The sequence below is a fragment of the Panthera leo genome, chromosome A2, assembly GCF_018350215.1.
Source record: "Panthera leo isolate Ple1 chromosome A2, P.leo_Ple1_pat1.1, whole genome shotgun sequence".
Classification (NCBI taxonomy): Eukaryota; Metazoa; Chordata; class Mammalia; order Carnivora; family Felidae; genus Panthera; species Panthera leo.
In genome coordinates, this window is record NC_056680.1 from 47,763,354 (window position 1) to 47,780,672 (window position 17,319).

Sequence of the window (17,319 nt, forward strand, 5' to 3'; positions counted from 1 at the left end):
CTGGAATTGATATGGAATAAGCGGGGGTCCGGTCTCATAGAGTTCCTTTAATTTGGGCCATACATCTTCATGGACCCTCTGCAAGGCTTGTAGGGAGAACAAGAATTCAAGACTATTATTGTTCTCAGCTTTGACAAGGTTATCTTTTAGGTTAGGGATGATGGGGTATGGTCTACCATGTATTATTTCATAGGGTGTGAGTCCCAGTTTGTATGGGGAATTACGCACCCTGAACAGAGCGTAGGGGAGAAGGACCACCCAATTAGCACCAGTCTCCATGGTCAATTTGGTTAGGGTCTCCTTTAAGGTTCTGTTCATTCTCTCTACCTGTCCTGAGCTTTGGGGTCAGTATGCACAATGTAATTTCCAATCAGCCCCAAGTATGGAAGCCAGTCCCTGACTTACCTTAGAGACAAATGCAGGTCCATTGTCTGACCCTATCATTACTGGAAAACCATACCTGGGCAGGATTTCTTCTAGGATCTTTTTTGGCTACAATCTGTGCCATTTCATTCTTGGTTGGAAAGGCTTCAGTCCATCCTGAAAAGGTATCTACAAAAACTAGCAAATACTTATATATTTTCCTGGTTTTACCTCAGTGAAATCTACTTCCCAATAGGTCCCCGTTCTGCTCCCTCTTTGTCTTACCCCTGTTGTCTGAGGATTGCTACTCGCATTGTTGAGTTGGCACACTGTACATTTAGTGACTACTTGATCGACCTTATCAGAGACATTTCTGATTTTTAGTCCAGTCTGTCTCAGTAAGTCCAACATTTGCCGGGAACCTAAGTGGGTGCTGTGATGGATCCGCTCTAGAACTTGCCATCCTAGTTTATCTGGGAGTATAATGCTGCTTTTGGAGTCTCTCCACCAGCCATCTTTGATTCGGGTCATAGGAAGTTTACTCATCCATTGAATGTCGCTTTCTGAATACTCAGGGCTGGGGGGCAATTCCTGGGGTCTGGGGTCTGGCAGCTGTAGGGTCAGCAATTGCGCTGGGGGCCGAGCTATGTTTTTTTGCAGTCTGATCGGCCAAATTGTTGCCCCGGGAAACTGGGTCGGTTGTCTTCTGGTGTCCTGGGCAATGCACAATCGCTAGCTTTTTGGGTTCCCATAAGGCTGCTAGCAGGGCTAGAATCTCTTCTTTATTTCTGATGTCTTTCCCTTCAGCTGTGAGGAGCCCCTGTTCTCTGTATATCGCCCCATGTACATGAGCGGTGGCAAAGGCATATCGGCTATCAGTGTACACGGTTAGCTTGCGGTCTCTTCCTAATTTTAGGGCCTGGGTTAAGGCTATTAGTTCCGCCTTCTGGGCCGAGGTTCCGGGTGGTAGGGCTTCTGCCCAAACCACCTCGGTTTCTTAAGTTACGGCCACCCCCGCATACCTTTGTCCCTGGTGAACGAGGCTGCTTCCATCGGTGAACCAGATGGCGTCCGCATCCAATAATGGTTGGTCCTGCAAGTCCTCCCAGCCCCCTTTGCCCTGTCGGGGCGGCTCGCACCGAGGCCCAGGCCAAGGCCGAGTCGTGAGCGGGGCTCCGCCCCGGGGATGCGTGCCCCAGGGGCGGCCCGCGGGACGCTGCAGCTTTGCCCAATGCTGCGTGAGCCGCGGCCCCGCCCCCGCTCCCCGGTGGCGATCCCCCAGGTTGGAAATGAATTTGGGCCCCCATTTTGGTAAGCAAATCCCTCCCCAACAGGGGGGAGGGGCTGTCGGGAATGACCAGGAAGGAGTGGGTTACCTTACCCAGTTCCTAAGTGCACAGTCCTCTGAGTTGTCCAGGGGTACTTCTTTATTCCGGTGGCCCCTTGTACCCAGGATGATTTTTCAGATACTTTCCCATGGGGCTTGACCAGAACTGAGTGCTGTGCCCCGGTATCAACTAGGAACTGGACCAGGATCCCTTCCACTTGCAATGTTACCCTAGGTTCGGGGAGGGGATCCGAACCCCGTCCTCCCTATTCTGTATCTTGGGTAAACAGTATGGGGGCTATTTGCTGCCATTAAGCATTAAGCTAAATGGCTAAGGCTGCCATTGCCCTTGGCTGGGGTGGGGTTGTTTCTTCTTGGGGCATTCTCGTATCCAATGGCCTTTTTCTTTACAATAGGCGCATTGATCTTTATCTAAGTGCTGCCTGGGAGGGCGTGTTGTTTGAGTGCCTTCTGGGGGTGGCTGTTCTTTCCGGACTATAGCGGCCAGGACTTTAGTCATTTTCTCTGTGGCCTTGATCTGTCTCTCTTCTGGGGCGTCCCTGTTGTTGTAGACCCGTTGTGCTATACGGAGCAGATCCTGGATCTGTTTACCTTCTAAATACTCTAGCCTTTGGAGTTTTGTTTTTTTTTTCTAATGTCAGGAGCTTCTTGATTTACAAAGGACATAACGACAGCAGCCTGGTTCTCAGCAACTTCTGGATCCATGGGGGTAAACTGCCTAAAGGCTTCCATTAATCTCTGTAAGTAAGCAGCTGGACTCTTTGCCTTTCCCTGTACGACCGAATATACCTTAGCCAAATTGGTGGGCTTGCGAGCTGCAGCCCGGAGACCCGCCATCAGAGTCTGGCGATAAATGAGTAGCCTTCCCCTACCTTCTGCCGTGTTGTAGTCCCATTCGTCCTGTGGAGGTCTGGTTAGGGGGAAAGCCGCATTAATGAGGTCAGGGTTAGATGTCGGCCGACCGTCGTCTCCGGGAACCAGCTTTCTTGCTTCTAATTGGATCCTCTCTCGCTCCTCTGTAGTGAACAGGTTGCGGAGGAGCTGCTGACAGTCGTCCCAGGTGGGCTGGTGGGTGAACATGACACTGTCTAAAAGAGCTATTAGATCTTTAGGGTTATCAGAGAATCCAGCGTTCTGCGTTTTCCAGTTGTAAAGGTCACTGGTGGAAAAGGGCCAATACTGGAGTCGGGGGTTGCCTGTTCCATCGGGGGGTCCTGTTTCCCGCAGGGGTAGGGCCACAGTGGAGTCGGGGAGGCGAGGGTTTGGCTCACGCTGTGTGCGCCCATGGGTTCAACTGGCTGGCCCCTCGCGGTTGGTTTCATTTTCAATGGGGCCTGGAGCGGCTGCTGCCTCCCGTCCTCCTGGTTCCGGCGCAGCTGCCGCTTCCCATCCTCCCGGTTCCCCTAGGGGGGCAACTAGCGGGGCGACTGGTGGGGCGGCTGCTGCGGGCAGGGCCTGGGGTGCGAGGGGAGGGGGATGATAGGGTGGAGGGTCTAGGGATAGTAGGTCCTGACTATCGGGCAATATGGGATACAAGGGCGTGGCTGGCGTCCTTGATTTTGGGGGGGAACTGCAGGCCACATGGCAAGGACCTTACACGTCCCTGAGGATAGGAAGGGGGCCAACCAAGGAGGTGGATTTTCCACTAAACTCTGCCATACAAGAATGTAGAGAATCTGATCCGGGTGTCCCTCGCGACCCAGTAGAAAAATCTTTGATTTCACCTTAGCAATTATAGGGAGGCAGAAAGTTCCTTTGGTTGGCCATCCAACGCCGAAGGTTGGCCATTCGGAGTGGCAGAGGGTTATTAATTTTCCCCGCCGGATGTCTAAACTCAAATTCTGTCCTCTGGTTCTAACATCCCTGAAGTTAGCAACGAGGAGAGAAAGAGGAGTGCTTTGAGATTGGCCCATCTGTATCCTGGAGGTGGAAGAAAGGATTAAAAGGAGAAACAGTAAAGTTATGAGGACTTCTGGCTGGGCCAGGCCAGGTCACCTGTGAAAGAGAAGGAGTTTAACACTTAAAGGTTATAGAATAGAGAACACAACACTTAACACAACACTTAGATCGCTAGCGCGTTTCGGGTGTCTGCCACCCGAACAGAAAAATTCCGATGGGCCCAAAAAGGTGCCCCAGACGGGTGCCAGTGGACGTCTCCTACTGGACCCGACTGACTGCCCTATAGCGCGTCCGCCAGGGCCGTGTCAGTCACCGATACAGATCCCGCGCGGGAGAGCCAGAAACAAACAAACAGAAACGGACAGAGCCGGCTCACTTACCGATCGGTCTCAGGGACGACCCGTTGACTTGGGGTCTGGTGGGTTTGGGGGGATCCCGGACGAGCCCCCAAATGATATGCCCCGATTCGAGAGACCCCCCGAAAACAAACCACCAGAGTCCAGAGTCAAAGCCAAGCAGCAAGGGTCGTTTATTGCAGGTTCGAACCCGGTCCTCCGCGCACTCTTTGCCGGTGAAGCTAAGAGGCCCTGAGCAAGGATCTTATAGCTTCTTTTATAGACAGGCACAAACAAGTTAGGGATTTTTTTGAGGTTACAGAGCTGTTATTGGTTGACATTTAAATTTGAGCGCTCAGCAGAACTTGATTGGCACGCCCTGGCTGGTTTCGGGAATGGCGGGGGGGGGGGGGGGGGGGGGGGGGGGGGGGGTCTTTTCATTGCAGTTGTGAGTACACCTGGTAATTTTTCTCTTAGTCTCTCAAAGGTAATAAAAATATCAATGCCCCAGTCCACATTTCCAAAGATTGACTTATTTGGCGAAAGGTATGGCACATTTTACAAATACTGTATTGTGTGAACTGTATCTGCCATATAGTAGATTATTTAACCTTTCTGTGCCCTGGTTTCCTTGTTTATAAAATAGTCATTATAACAATATATCTTACTGGGCAGTTGTGAGAAATAAAGTAATCCATATAAAGTCTGGAATAGTGTTTGGAACAGAAAAAACATTCAATAAATGTTAGAGACTGTTATTTATATTATTATTAATGTTTTGCAGTTTTCCACTTATTGAAATAATCAATTAGGAATGGGGTTGGCATTTTTGGTTCAGTACATACTTCAGTTTGGATTTAGTTTCATCGTTCAGAGTGAACGTTAAGGTTTGTGAGAGCAAGGACATTGGCTCACCCATTACAGTACCTCCAGTGTCTGGTCCGACATGGACAGTGGGAGATGCTTGGTAAAAATGCATCCCACAAGTGGATGAGCCAACATACCAAAGCATATCTATCACTGAAAAATTACTTAAAATAATATCAGGACAGAACCTGGATAAAGCTATCATTTTGGCTAGAAAGAAATGAATCCAGTCATCAGAGAGAATCAAAACTAAGACATAGTTAAAGCTGCATTCCAGCACCTTGTTGGAGACATGCTCAAAGATAAGGACTCTTATGCATTTCATGACCTTGGAAAGAAAAAAAACATTGCTTGTAGCATCTCAAGAATGGATGATGGTGGAGCCAGTGTTTGTTAGAGTAAATAAACCCAGAGAAAAAGAATGGTCTACTCTGGAATTAAATAGAAGAAAAGTTTAAAAGCTGCCCAATAGATATTTTACAAAAAATAATAAATCAATAATAAGTAAATAAACAAATAAATAAAACTGTTAAGAAATATTAAGAATGAAAGAGGTAATATTTGAAATGTAGAAATGCCTATTCTGCCAGAAAGGACTTAACAAACTTTTAGATTCCATGCTTTCATACTTTTGGGAATGCACACAGGTCAGATAGACAAATGTCCAGCTAGATATAAACAAAAAACTTAATGGTCTATTTATAGAAAATAGGAAAACAGAATTTTGATTCAACAATGTGGATAGCTCATCAATATGGAAAATGACATAGAAAAAAAAATCTAGAAGGTAGTAAATTTTAGGGAATAATAAAACTAAAATAAATAATAGCATTATAATTTATAATTATTATAATTATTTTTATATTTTATAATTTTATAATTTATAATAATAATAATAAAATCCTCAGTTTTGAATTCATAGAAAAAGCTGGTTTAAATTCTCACCCTAATGGGGCTCTTTGGTGGCTCCATCAGTTAATCACCCGACTCTTGATTTCCACTCAGGTGGATCTCACAGTGTGTGGGCTCGAGCCCTGTGTCGGGCTCCATGCTGACAATGCAGAATCTGGTTGGGATTCTCTCTCTCTCTTTTTCTCTCTCTCTCTCTTTCTCTTCTGCCCCTCCCTCACTCACAGGCATGCACTCTTTCAAAATAAACTTTGAAAAAAAATTAAAAATTAAAAAAAAATTAATGCTTATTTATTTTTGAGGAAGAAAGAGCAGGGGAAGGGGAGAGAGAGAGGGAGACACAGAATCCGAAGGAGGATCTAAGCTCTGAGCTATCAGCACAGAGCCTGATGTGGGAACCGAACTCACAAACCATGGGATCATGACCTGAGCCAAAGTCGGGTGCTTAACCAACTGAGCCACCCAAGTGCCCCCCCAAAAAAATGTTTAAATGTACTCTCTGTGAGAGTGTTGGGGTAAGAATTTATTTATTAAGTTTATTTATTTGTTTTTGAGTGAGAGAGCATGGGCACAAGTAGGGGAGGGGCAAAGAGAGAGGGAGACAGAGAATTCCAAGCAGGCTTCAGCACAGAGCTGTCAGCACAGAGCACAACACGGGGCTCAATCCCACAAGCCCTGAGATCATGAACTGAGCTGAAATTAAGAGTCAAAGGCTTAACTGACTGAGCCATCCAGGTACCCCCAGAGTGAGAATACATTTGATTGCTAATTTTTTAAATGGGAGCATAATAAACATTGATACATATTATCATATTTTTAATCATAATATGTTAACATGTTTATTTCACTGCCTTAAATATTCCAAATGCATAAAAATTTTTAGTACAGTTTGAAATGTATAAGTTTTCCTCAACTATCGCAAGATTTGCAAGTATGTAATGTTTTCTCGTAAGAAGATAAATTTTTGACAATATAAAAAATCTTTCAAGGATTAAGAGCTGTTCAAAACTTAAAGAGTTATTTTGGGTTATATATTAACTTCATCCTTCTAACACTGAAGTATTCAAAGAAACTTGCAATAAAAAGTATTCTTATGTCACTAATGATAAACCTTATGATATTAGTAATATAATTTGCAGTAGTGACTTATAGACCATGAGATATTTTCCATACTTCATTACATGGCAAGTGAAGTAGATGGGTCATTCTAAGTGAATTATGAAATCCCTTCTCAGACATTATACTTCTAAATAATAACAACATTTGAAGATAGTCTCCAACCACACTTAAGTTCTTAGTAACTTGACATCACATTACACAAGGTACATAAATAAGACAGTTTATACAACAGAGGCAGAGAAACTTTATATGAAGAGTCATAAACCAAATATGGCTTTGTGGGGCCATGAGATCTCAAGTATGCAACTCTGCCATTGTAGGGTGAAAGCAGCTACAGAGAATGAATATGGCTGCATTTTAATAAAACTTTATTTGCAAAAACAGGGAGTCAGCATGATTTGACTGTTGACCCTTATTAGGAACCTGTATGCTCTTGACATCTGACTTAGTATTTTTTTTCAGACATAGAAGCCTAGGAAGAGGAGAGGTGAATTTAGAATTGGAAGACTTAGCAAGATTTCATGTCCTGGGTCATCTTTCTAGTAAATGTGTATCATGGAGCAGGAGACACAACTTTTCTGAGCCTCAGTTTTCTTCATTTTAAAAATTGTAGGGGCGCCTGGGTGGCTCAGTCGGTTAAGCGTCCAACTTCAGCTCAGGTCATGATCTCGTGGTCCATGAGTTCAAGCCCTGCATCGGGCTCTGGGCTGATGGCTCAGAGCCTGGAGCCTGCTTCTGATTCTGTGTCTCCCTCTCTCTCTGCCCCTCCCCCATTCATGCTCTGTCTCTCTCTCTGTCTCAAAAAGAAATAAACGTTAAAAAAAAATTAAAAATAAATTAAAAATAAAAATTGTAATAATCTTTTATGCCTCAAAATTGTTGCAGAGATCAAATGAACACACAAATGAAAGGGAAAATTATGAATGGCAATGTGGTATATAAATGTAGATTGCTTTGGTACCCAAGGCAGCTATGGTAGTGGTCGTAGAGGATAATATGGAAACACAACACAGAATCAACTTGATTTTTCTTCATGTGCAAGGAGGAAAGAGAAAGAAAGACCTCATTCTTTTTTTTTTTTTTTTTTTTTTTTTTTTTTTTTTTTTTTTGAGAGAAAGAGAGTGTGTGTGTGTGCACAAGAAGGGGAGAAGGGTGGAGAGAGAGAAACGTAAGAAGTAGGAGTCAGAGTTTGATCCCATGACCCTGGGATCATAACCTGAGCCAATATCAGGATTCAGACACTCAACCAACTGAGCCATTCAGACACCCCAAGGACCTTACTGTGATCATACTCCTATAATGGCTTGATCCTTGAGAGCAGCAGGCCTTTGAGGAGACAGTGCTCAACCAAATATATCCTCCCTGTAAAAATACCTAATGACTTCACATAATTCTCAGGTGCCAATCTATGAGAGAACTAGAACTGGAATTAAAAACAGGAAGGCAGAAAGGCAGGAAGCAAGGAAGGAAGAGAGAAGGAAGGAAAGAAGGAGAGAAAAGGAATGTAGATATTAGAAAAATCAATAAAAAATAAAAATGTGAAATAGTTGTAGATATTATCTGTAATGAAAGCAAGCAGTCATTAATACTTAATTCACTTTTATGCAAGGTCACATCCAAGCACAATAGTTGGTTAAATTTAAGGAGAAATATCTATGTGTATATGAATAATCTTATTTCAATATGTATTAATTCAGCTGTTATAGCTTTCCTAAAATTTGAAAGATATCTATATCTATATATCTATATCTATATCTATATCTACATTTACATCTATATCTGTATCATTTATTTATTTTTAAATTTTCTTTTATAAAAGGTGCTTTGAAAATTCAAATGACCCAAGGGCTAGTAAATGAGCCTGTGGCCTTAAATTAAATCTCATTGAGTAAACAGTGGAACATCTTTCTGTTGGTAAAGCCAATTTGGTTAATTCTTTTCTTTCTGGGGATATGCATCTGACTGCTTTCATGAGGTATGATGGTTGCTACTTGCCTGAAGAGGAGAAAAGCCAAGTGTATGAATTATGATGACACTCTAGGCTCAGATCTTGACATTCAAGCTTGAGAAAAGAATAAAAGGAAGCCAGCCAATAGGCCATGTGAAATCAAGTATAACAAATAATTCACTAAGGAACACTTGAGGAGGAAAACGTTCCAAAATATTTGTTGTTTCTAAATCAAATCTAATTTAGCTCTGAGTCCCTAATTCCCAGAGAAGGAAGGCGCAATGTTTAGTACCAGTTATGTTCTTTTTTAAAAAAAAGAATGATCTCATTCAGCTGAAATTCATTTAGACCATTGTGATATTGTTCCATAATACCAACGTATTTTTTCAAGAAAATTATTAGTAATGAAAAGGGAATATAGCCTTAGTTATAATAGGAAAGCATTATAATTATAATTATAATAAAAAAAAAAACTCCATAGTGATTAAGAGCTCAGAATTTGATATGTGAGTTACAATTTTAACCTTAGTACATTTACTGGCTTTGTGATGCCAGAAAGGTTCTTTTTTTTTTTAACATTCATAGTGCTCTGCTGCCTCTCTGTATGAATAAAATAAAACACAGAAATTTGTTGGTACACAGTAATTTCTTACAATACATTAGATATCATTTCAATTTTGATCTTTGTCTGACATTTTATTACAAATTCAAATAGATGTATTTTCATCTACTATTATTTAAGATTTCCAAAGAAAACAAAATCTAGACAAATAGAAACATACCTAGAGCAAGTTTCCTAGTGCTAGTGCTTTGTTTGGAAGGTGATAATCCAGGGCAGTGAGAGTAAGATAAAAGAGAAGGGAGGCAGAGAAGGATGTGAGGCAATACCAGGTGATGTGTTATCTTCTGGCCACTACATTATACCAAACCATAAAAAATAATAATGGAGGTCACCATTCAATTACACAGGTGCAGCTTCATGGTCTGTCTTGGGAGAACTGGTAGAAAGAGACCATGCCTAGGGGCCGTTTATTGGAGCATGGAGGGGAGAATAAATTTATCTGGCCATTCCTCTCATATTTTCCTGTCTCACATGGGTCAATCTTTGCTCTGTAGGAAGGAAACAGACTCTCTTAAGGCCAGTCTTCCCTAAATACGCTCTCCTTCCAAATTATTTTGATGAAATTCCAAATGCCATCTGCTACCATTTGTGAACATTTCAATTATATCTCTAAAGTTCAGGACTGTTTTTTAAAGTTGCTCTGAATATTTCCAGTTCTGGCCTTGCAAGAATATTTTATAAACTACAACTACAAAATCTGAATAAAAAATATATAAATAAAAAATATTTAAAAACTATTGAAGAGCAATTAGCATGGAAGGAAAGAACATTTATCACAGACATTTTTGTGAGGGTATTTTGCAAACCATAGCATAGTAGAATGGCAGTCAAGCAGAAGTAGCAATCATAATGAGTTTGAAGTTAAAGGCTGTGCGAGTTGCCAAGAATAGGGGAGATCTTGGAGGGGGAGATAACAGAGAAGGAGGACTAATACCTACATACTGATCACCATTAAGTCAATATTTTATTCTTAAAGTATGTATGTTGTAGACTAAGGGTCTAAGAAATCTAACAACAAAATTAACAAAAACCCAGCAGCTCCTGAAGCTAAAATGCTGAGCAGAGACTTATACCCAGTGTGCAGTGATGGGGAAAGAGGTTGGAATCCAAACTCTGCTCAAACATAAAAGGAATGGTAAAAACATAGGCATTCATTTCAGACCCAAGAAAGACCACACCCCAAGAGTAAAGACCACAATCTCAGAGGAAGACTTACACCTTAAAAGTAAGGGCAAAGCTGATATAGAACAGAGCTAACAAGCCTAACACCAAGCTTTAAATGTGACCCAAATAGTCAATGACACTCTATGTTTCCAGAAAAAACAAACAAACAAAAACATAACAACGTGGGGGTGAAGACTGTGTAATCTAGAGCTTCTATAATTTTATTTTCCATTTTCCTGCATCCAATATAAATATATGAGACATGATAAGAAAAAGAATGAAATGACTGAAAACCGAGAGAAGAAATAGGTAACAGAACCAGATCCACAGGTGATTGAGATGTTGGTGTTAATAGACCAACATTTTTATTTTAAATGTCTATGATTATATCAGCAAGGAAATATATCAACAATCAAAACAGAGTTGTTTTTTTTTTTTAATTTTCAAAAAATAGTATTTAGAAATAGCATTTGAAGAGATATGTTAAGAGTTTTCCAAAATACATGAAAGCCAAATTATCTGTGATGCCCAAGCCAAGATAAATGTAAAGAATAGCATACTGAAACCCATACCAGCACAATAGGAATAAACTTGTGAAAATTATATATATATATATATATATATATATATATATATATATATATACACACATATATATGTATACACATACATATATATAAATATATGTGTATATATATATATATCCATGACAATGTATGATACATACATGGCTTTTGTCATGCTAATTACTAAATTAAAGTCTGTCACATTTGTTACAAAATAGGAGAAAAAGACGAGAAGGAGGAGGAGGAGAGGAAGGAGAGTGGGACTTTTGTGTCTTCCAGCTCTGAAAGAGTAAATCAACTTCTGTGGTGCAAGTTTAGACCCATGGAGGTAATATAGATGGTCTCTTGTCCAAGAGACATGACAGAGCCCTGAGGAGACTGAAGTAGCCCTTGAGGTAAACCCTTTAAACTTAGGAGTCCAGAGGGAGCCATTGTCTTGAGAGGTGGAGGGGCCTGTGCCCTTTTTATTAATGATGTCCCTCTTCCCAAGAGCTCCTGCACTGAACACTGAGGAAGTGCATCCTACTTGCAGAGCTGCTCTGTTTCAAATAGACCATGACAGTTTGGTCAGAGTATCTCAATGATGGTCACAAGAAGTCACTAACCAAAAGCAGTTCCTCTTTGTTCCCTTGGGCTGCATAAGTACAGAGAACTATTGCAAGTCAAGGGAAGAAGAAGATGACATCAAAAGTAATGAAATAATTACTACCCCCTTGTACTATTATGGCGTGACCTCTACAATATATTTGTTAAATTTCAAAAACCAACAGTGAAGTATGTTCACAGTACAATACTTTCTGTGAAGGAAAAGTAAGGGAATATAAGGTTTGCATTTTAATGGGGTGTCGGTGGTGGTAAACAAATAGACATATAAATACATAATTTATTAGTTTAGTTACAGGCGGGATAATGAAGAAAAATAAGCAGGGAGAAAGAGAGTGTGCTGTGATTTTATTTTATTTTAAAATTTATTTATTTTGAGAGAGAGACAGAAAGAGGGAGTGGGAGAGGGACAGAGAGAGGGAGTGACAGAATCCCAAGCATGCTCTGCACAGACAGCACAGAGCCTGACATGGGGCTGGAACCTACAAACCATGAGATCATGACCTGAGCCAAGATCAAGAGTCATACTTAACCAACTGAGCCACCCAGGTACCCCAAATATGCTGTGATTTTAGATATGGGGGTCCAAGAAATCTCTCTGAGGATGTGACATTAGAGCAGGCCCCTGGACTGAGTGAGCTAGGTATATAACAGAGAGAAGAGTATTTCTGGATTGGGGCCTGCTAGTTATATTTAGGGTTCAGTGAGGGGCCTTTTGAGGTTGGAAAGGAATAAAGAAAGGGTGATGTGGAAAAAGATGAGGTTGGAGGGATGGGCATGAATCAGATCACCTAGAGCTTTGTGGGCCAGGATAGGAATTTGCATTTTATTCTAAATCTGATTAGAATCACCCATTGGAGGTTTTTGAGCAGGGAAGGGACATGAACTGATTTAAGTTATGAAAAGATCCCTCTGGCTTCTGAGTGAAAAATCTGTAATGCATGTGGGTGTAAGTAAGCAAATAAGTAAGTAAGTAAACCTCCACGCTGGAGGCTACTGCAGTTTCTGCAAGGGAACATGATGCTGGCTCCGAATGGGAGGCCACAGTGAAGCTGAGACATAATAGGATTGTGCTTTGAAGACAGAGCTGACAAATCTGGAGTGTAATGTGAGAAAACAAGAAGGATCAAAGAGGATACCAGCATTTAAAATTTTCTATCTGTTGGGGTGCCAGGGTGGCTCAGTCAGTTAAGCATCTGACTTAATCTCAGGTCATGATCTCACGGTTCGTGATTTTGAGCCCCACCTTGGGCTCTGTGCTGACAGCTCAGAGCCCGAAGCCTGCTTTGGATTATGTGTCTCCCTCTCTCTCTGCCCCTCCCTGCTCGTACTCTGTCTCTGTCTCTCTCAAAAAATAAAACAAAAACGTTAAGAAAATTTTTTTTTCTATCTATCCATCCATCTATCTTGTAGAAGGTGAGATATCTGGGTAAATGCAGATTTCTTTTATTGAGATGGGGGTATGGGGCAGAAGTAAGAATGAGGGGATCAAGGATAGCAGTATTCACATTGTTTATTTCTACTGTGAATATCATTCTGCACAAAAAATCTCCAGTAAGGTGTTTTGTTTTGTTTTGTTTTTGGTCTGAAAGTGCTGCTACAGTATAACCCTTTTATTGTAATTATGTAACATTTGGAAAACATAGGGCCTTCTCTATGCTACAGGACTTTAAAAAATTTGTTAATCAGCTCGTTCTCCCAATGCCCTGACAGACTTTTCAACTTCTCACAATTTCTGTAGTGAGTTTTAAAAAGTAACAGCAAAACCTTTTAAAAGCATTTCAACAAACACTCAGGGCAGGCTTTTATTTTTGGAAAATTCTTGTCCTATTAAAAAATAAAATATAATTGGGGAGCCTGGGTGGCTCAGTTGATTAAGTGTAGGCTCTTGATTTCATCTCAGGTCATGATCTCAGGCTTCATGGGATTGACAACCCTATGGAGCTCACAGTGCTGAGCCTGCTGGGGATTCTGTCTCTCCCTCTCTCAATGCCCCTCCCACACTCATGTGCACATACACTCTCAAAATAAATAAATAAACATTTTTTTAAAGAGTGATATAAAAGAAATGGAATCAAAGCACTAGTTTATTCATTTGTTTGCTGTTTGTTTTTGGATGACTTATCAGAAACATTGCATTTGTATCCCCCATAAGTTATTTTTTAGTTCAGTTTGATAGTCCAAAAGCAATTAGGAACATTCACAGAAACACAAATTCAGCTCTTCCCCACCCCATACACATGTATATTGACTTTTCTCCAAACTAAATTATATTCCCTTTTAACTTGGTTTGAAAACGTATTTTAAGTTGCAACCTTCTCAAGATTCTTTGTGGAGAATTGAATTAGTATATAAATCAAGAGAGAAATATAATAATACTAAGGTAACAAATGACCTCAAATTGTGTGGCTTAACACAACAGTATTATTAACTCTCTAATAAGTAACTTTCTAACAAAAAGCCTGTTGCAGCTGTTGATGTTTTTCCAGGACAATTTCCTTTTGTGTGGTGACTGAGGGATCTAGGATTTTCCATGCGACGTTTTCTCCATCTCAACACAAATCTCCTCCAAATCCCTGTTGACAGGGCATAGAGAGGTCAGAAAGGCCTATTGTACCAGCTGTTATTTGTTGTGACCTGGAAGTGATGAGTGTCTCTTCTACTTATAATTCACTGTCCACAGAAATCTTAGTGACTTAAACACAGCAACTACTTATTTCTCTCACAATCCTCAATGTGAACAGTTCTTCAAGGGATGACTCCTCTCTTGTCCATGCAGTGTGAGCCCAAGCTGGAGAATCCACCCCCAACATTGCTTATGTGTATGGCTTACAAGTCTGTGTTTGTTCACTGCTACCAACTGCATTATCTTTTCACATGGGCCTCTCACACATGGACTTCCTCACAGCATGGCAGGTGGGTTCCAAGAATGAGTATCCCGAAGAACAAAAATTGAATGCTACCATTGTCTTAAGACTTAGGTACAGAAGCTGACACGGCATGACTTCCACTATATTCCATTAGGCACAGTGGCCACACAGGTCTCCCACATTCAAGAAAAGAGGATATAGGACCCAATTCTTAATGAGCAGAATGTCAAATGTGTAGCCACAATAAATGTATATTTCAAGAACAGTTTTCATGTCTCTAGAGGCAAGGATGACAAAAGATGTGATTATATGAGACCCCTTTTATTTGATGTACATTTGTTAAGCAGCTATTAAATATAAAACTGTTCACCAAATTTTTGAATAAACAAAGGTCTATTCAGTCGTTGAAATCACACTTCATATGTTCTGAAAATCCTAAGTAGAGACCAGGAAACTTTGGGTGGGGCTGGGAATAATGGATTAGGAGTTCTCAGATAAAGCTTCCTCAAAACTGGCACTTAATATTGATTTTAAAATGTTTGAGATTCAAGAAACTAAAATTGAGAGCAAATTATTTCATTTGGAATGACTATGTCAATAAAGAATAAAGTAGGGAGCGCCTGGGTGTCTCAGTCAAATGTCCGATTTAGGCTCAGGTCATGATCTCTGGGTTCATGCGTTGGGCTCTGTGCTGACAGCTCAGAGCCTGGAGCCCACTTCAGATTTGTGTCTGGCTCTCTGTCTCTCTCTGCTTCTTCCCCCTCATGCTCACTCTCTCTCTCTCTCTCTCTCAAAAATAAACATTAAAATAATTTTTTTAATAAATAAAAAAAATGAATAAAGTGGGTGACATGGGTTTAAGTTACCCAATGCCAGGGGGTCAGATCTGACAATCGTTTAAAGCAAATAAGATAATACTGGATTGAAAAAAAATGGAAGTATATTTTGGAGAGCTTCACATGGTAGGTTAAAGAAATTACACTTGATTTACTTGGTTGATTTTGTAAGTTTTCAAATACTTTTGAAGAATATGTGGATGAAAGTGCTAACACTGTGAAAAAGTTGTCTCTCTTTCTGTGACTAGGCCTAATCTTCTCTCTTTCCTTTAGCTATCTATGACTGATGTTACATTGCCAGCCTCTATTTCTGGAGGTTCTGCATGTTTTTCTGGTATGCTCAGAGCTAAGTTTTCCTGCTATGATGCAGAATTTCAACTTTAATTCTAAAGAAGAGTAAAATTCCTACTAAAATATTTAAATAAATCCTTGTATTCTTGATTTGATGCAATTATAAATATGCATTGTACATTACAATGGCTTATCTTACATGCTTTTTGTTCTCTTTGAAGAAAGGACTCAACAGAATTATTTTTAAGATTCATGTATTATATGGGAAAAACATAAATGCACCGTTTCCTTGGTCATTCTTATACTAGAAGCTGACAAAGTATGTAGGTGACACATTTACATCGTTAAATTTTGTCTGTCCCTTGAACTCTAAACTCAAAATCAACTGACTACTTGTTATCATCTGTCAGTCATCACAAAGGCATATTAAATTTTTTTAACGTTTATTCATTTTTGAAAGAGAGAGAGAGTGCATGCAAGTGAGGGAGGGGCAGAGAGAGAAGGAGACACAGAATCTGAAGCAGGCTTCAGGCTCAGAGCTGTCAGCACAGAGCCCAACACAGGGCTCAAACCTACAAACTGTGACATCACAACCTGAGCTGAAGTTGGACGCTTAACCAACTGAGCAACCCAGATGCCCCCACAAAGACATACTAAACTTAACATGCCCAGGGGTGTCTGGATGACTCAGTCAGTTGAGCATCTGACTCTTGATCTCCACTCAGACCATGATCTCACGGTTCGTGAGTTTGAGCCCCAAATCAGGCTCTGCGCTGACAGCACGGAAGCTGCTTGGGCTTCTGTCTGTCCCTCTCTCTGCCCCACCCCCCTTTCTCTCTCTCAAAATAAATAAATAAATTTAAAAAACAAACTAACAAAACTTAACATGTCCAAAGTCACACTCAAGATTTTTGACCAAACCCTGATTCTTTATCAATGTAGTAGGTTTTAAATGGTGGCCGTGTTTTGATGACCGCCCCCAAAAAGAGATCTATGTTCCAATCTGTAGAAACTGTGAATGTGAGCAGGTTTGGAAAAGAGGTCTTTGCAGATGCAGTTAATTTAAGGATCAACAGATGAGATCATCCAGGATTATCTACACCCATCTAGATAATCCCATGACAAGTGACTTCATTAAAAGTCAGAAGAGGAAAGACACAGAGGAGAAGACTGTGTGAAGATGGGGGACAGAAATTGCAGTTACGCTAGCACAAGCCAAAGAATGCCTGGAGTCACCAGAAACAAGAAAAGAACAAGGAAGGATTCTCCCCTAGAGACTTTGGAGGGAGCTTGGCCTCCCTGACATCTTGAGTTTGGAATTCTGGCCTCTTTAACATGAGAAAATAAGTTTCTGTTATTGTAAGCCACCAGTTTTTGGTCATTTGTTATAGCATCCCTAGGAAATAAATACATCCAGCCATTCCTATCTCAGTAAATGTCCCAGGTAGTCAAAATGTGTACCTTCATCCCACATCCCAATGTGTACCTTCTTACCTTATTCCCACATTTCTTTATACGATGCAGCACTAAATCCTTTTGGTTTTAGCTTCTTTCATATATGTCCACTTTTCCCTATCTC